Consider the following 4,076-nt stretch of genomic DNA (forward strand, 5'->3'; position numbering starts at 1 on the left):
TCACCAACTTCATAAGTTTGTTGGCTGGGTGTTTTCCTAGTTGTCACGAGGTGCCACGTGTCATAATTTTACTGGAGGGCCAAATATGCCCTCATCAATAGCCCCCCACTCCCGAGCTGATAGTAACTCAGCGAAGGGAGTAGTTTTCTTTTGAACCGTAAGTCGATGAGCTAGTAAGTGCTGATCCAATTACTAGTATGGCCCGTAGGCTTTGGGAGCGACTCGTAGTCTATTCTTTTTTTACTTTGCCCGTGCCGGAGAGGCGACCGGGTCTTGAGCAGTAATGTGGCCCGTAGGCTTTTGGGAGCGACTCGTAGTCTACTCTCTTTTTTTGGCTTTTGCCCGTGCCGGAGAGGCGACCATGTCTTAAGCAGTAATGTGGCCCGTAGGCTTTTGGGAGCGACTCGTAGTCTACTCTTTTTTTACTTTTGCCTGTGCTGGAGAGGTGACCGGGTCTTAAGCAGTAATGTGGCCCGTAGGCTTTTGGGAGTGACTCGTAGTCTACTCTTTTTTTACTTTTGCCCGTGCTGGAGAGGCGACCGGGTCTTAAGCAGTAATGTGGCCCGTAGGCTTTTGAGAGCAACTCGTAGTCTATTCTTTCTTTGACTTTTGCCCGTGCCGGAGAGGCGACCAGGTCTTAAGCAGTAATGTGGCCCGTAGGCTTTTGGGAGCGACTCGTAGTCTACTCTTTTTTGACTTTTGCCCATGCCGGAGAGGCAACCGAGTCTTAAGTAGTGAGGTGGCCCGTAGGCTTGGCCTGCATCAGCTTCGTAATGCCGGTCACCTACTCCTACAAGAAGCTACTAGGGGCTCGACCTTCGGGGGCAACACCACTAACTTTAGGATGCCAGCTCACACGGGAGCCTTGGAAGGCTCGACCAGTAAGGGCGCCTATGTAGTCAGTTGGCCGCCAACTCCCGCGGAAGCCACGAAGAGCTCATCTTTGTAGGGGGGACCTTGCGGAGAGGACTGATGTGGCATTATCTGAATTGAAAGTAAGGTTGGTAGAGCTACTTAGTCCGTTAGCTCCCTGCATAGTCTCTGAGTTCATAAAAAATGTAAACTATAAAGCGATAGCTTCAATTTCTAAAAAGTGAGGACTTAGTTTTGGCAAGATGAGAACTTAGCTTTGGTATGATGAGAACTTAGCTTTTTGTAGCGGGTTCCCACAGACGACGCCAATTGATGTAACCGTTTTCGGCCACATACCAATGTTTTGTGATGTAAAATTTTTTGGCAAAGTACCTCGTTATCCGACCCGGTGGTGGCGTACCTTATTGACGAGCTACTTGGTGGCGAACTGCCTGGTGGCGAACTGCTTTGGTGGCAAACTGCCTAGTGGCGAACTCCCTGGTGGCGAACTGCCTAGGGGCGAACTGCACGGCGCGCACGCGGCCTGCGCGAACTGTGCACGGCCTACGCGACTTGGCTGACCTGGACCAGCCTAGCGCATGATCCGGCCAAGGCGCCAGCTTGACGACCTGATCTAGACACTGACCCGCCGACTGACACATGCGCCAGCTTGACGACCTGATCTAGGCACTGTCCCGCCAACTGACACAGGCGCCGACCTGATGACCTGGCCTAAGCACTGACCCGCCAACTGACGCAGGCAACCCTCTGACAACCCGGCCCAGGCGCCGACCTGGCCGCCTGACACAAACGCCAGCCTGACGACTTCGAGGAGTTCACCACCGTACCCCGGTTCTGACCAGATGCGACAAGTCTTACCGTTTGGAGGCTTTTCACCCACCTAACCCGCGAAGACTCCGGTATATAAAGACCTCACCCCCCAAAGGGGAAGGGGATGGAAAAGAAAGGGAAGCAACCCTACTCTCTAGCTCTCTCATATTATCTTCAAAGCTCTCTACAATAAGAGTGCTAACTTAAGCATCGGAGAGCCCCCACCGGGAAAGTACCCCCGGGACCTCTGATTCAGTTCTCGCAGGTCCTTCAGCTCCCGCCGCCTACGAAGATGAGGAAAAGATGCAGTTCTCGGAAGTCCCTCAGCTCCCCCCACCTACAAGAAGGAGGAAGAGATGGAGTTCTCGGAGGTCCCTCAACTCCCGCCACCTACAAGGAGGAGGAAAATATGGAGTTCTCGGAGGTCCCTTAGCTCCCACCACCTACAAAGAGGAGGAAAAGATGGAGTTCTCGCAGGTCTCTCAGCTCCCGCCACCTACAAAGAGGAGGAAAAGATGAAGTTCTCGTAGGTCCCTCATCTCCCGCAGCCTACAAAGGAAAGAAGACCACCTCATGCTGAGGGCAGTCGGATTGCGCCGCACCAGGGAGCTCCAACATTCTCTAAGGCATCGACCGCCTAGTAGGGAGTTCGCCCCCAGGCAGTTCGCCACCAAGGCAGTTCGCCCCCAGGCAATTCGCCACCACGGAGTTAGCCTCCAAGGCAGTTCGCCCCCAAGCAGTTCGCCCCCAGGCAGTTCGCCCCCAGGCAGTTCGCCACCAAGGCAGTTCGCCCCCAGGCAGTTCGCCACCAAGCAGTTCGCCCCCAGGCAGTTCGCCCCCAGGCAGTTCACCACCAAGGCAGTTCGCCCCCAGGCAGTTCGCCACCAAGGCAGTTCGCCCCAAGGCAGTTCGCCCCCAAGCAGTTCACCCCCAGGCAGTTCGCCACCAGGGAGTTCGCCACCAGGCAGTTCGCCCCCAGGCAATTCGCCACCTCATGCGGCTCAAGAAATTTTATCCTTAAATCTCCCGTTTCCCTTTACACAGTAATATTATGGAGGACCAGTTGGTTTGTACCCTTACCCTCCTTCACGGACAATTCACCACCTCCTCTGCCTATCAGCTCCTTCTTTCGGATCTCCCTAGCTCCTCAAAGGCGAACTTCTTATATGGGGACTGTGATTGGTCCAAATTCTAGAATCTCAAGTGGACCTGTCCCAAAATCATGATATTTCTTTGGAAGTACAACCTTGATGCTTGCTGCGCTTTCTGTATGTCTGGTGAAGAACCAACTGATCATCTATTCCTCAAGTGCACCACGGGGAACCCTTCTAAGTCTTTCCCTTATCCTCCCTACCTTTTAGCATTCTCCATTTTGTGGCATCTGTGGCTGGCACGTAATGCATTATTATTTCGGAAGGATGTTTGGTTTCCTGATCTGATCATTTGTAAGGCCCAAGAATTTGTTAATCAATCTTTGGTTGGGGTCCTTCCTAACGCTGATGATCCATCTACTGTTTCAGCTCCTTCTTCCCCTATCAGGTGGTGTAAACCCTCTGCTGGTATGGTCAAGATAATTTCAATGGGGCCACGCAGCTGTTGGTTGTATCATCAGGGACCATCAAGGAAATTTGATTTTTGCTCGAGCTGTTCCTCTCTGCTTCTGCTCTGCCTTGGAAGGTGAATCTCGTGCCCTATTTGAAAGCCTGCAGTTTGCAATTTCTTGTGGCATTTCCAAGGAAATTTTTGAAGGTGACTGTGCTTCTCTGATTAATTTATTGTTGGAGGATTCTGGTAAGCCTCCGTGGAATGTGTTTACACTCTTTTATAACTGCAAGAATATTTTGAATCACCATCCCAATTTGTTAGTAGTATATTCTCCAAGATCGACAAACAAGGCGGCTCACGCCTTAGCTCGGTTTGGTTTGATTTATTCTTCTCCATGTACTTGATCATCTGTTCCTGTATTATTGAAAAAAAAAACAATTGTAGAAAAATAATCTATTGTGTAATCAAATAAATTCTAGGCTATTTGGCCTTTTCATCAATATATATTATATTATTAGGTCAAAATAGATATAATATCTGAAAAATTTTTTACCCATCAACTAGAACCATAAAAGTGATAATGAATTAGTTGTTATTTATTAAAATTTATGAGTGTGCTTTGATTCGTCAAAATTATTTCCATACTACATCTTTCCCGCATATATATTTTTCCATTTTATTATTAACGTGAAAACTTATCATTATTGCACAGCCGTGTTCAACTAATCCTTCCTCAATTGCAACCGTGCACCATGAACATCAGGATGATCCCGATTCATTTCAGGGTGGTGGTTACATTACATGTGGGAAATTCCACAACCGTTGAGTCTTGTGACGTTTTGGACGTC

This window comes from Nelumbo lutea, chromosome 6 (genome assembly GCF_056320005.1).
Source record: "Nelumbo lutea isolate HS-2025 chromosome 6, American lotus-T2T, whole genome shotgun sequence".
Taxonomy (NCBI): domain Eukaryota; kingdom Viridiplantae; phylum Streptophyta; class Magnoliopsida; order Proteales; family Nelumbonaceae; genus Nelumbo; species Nelumbo lutea.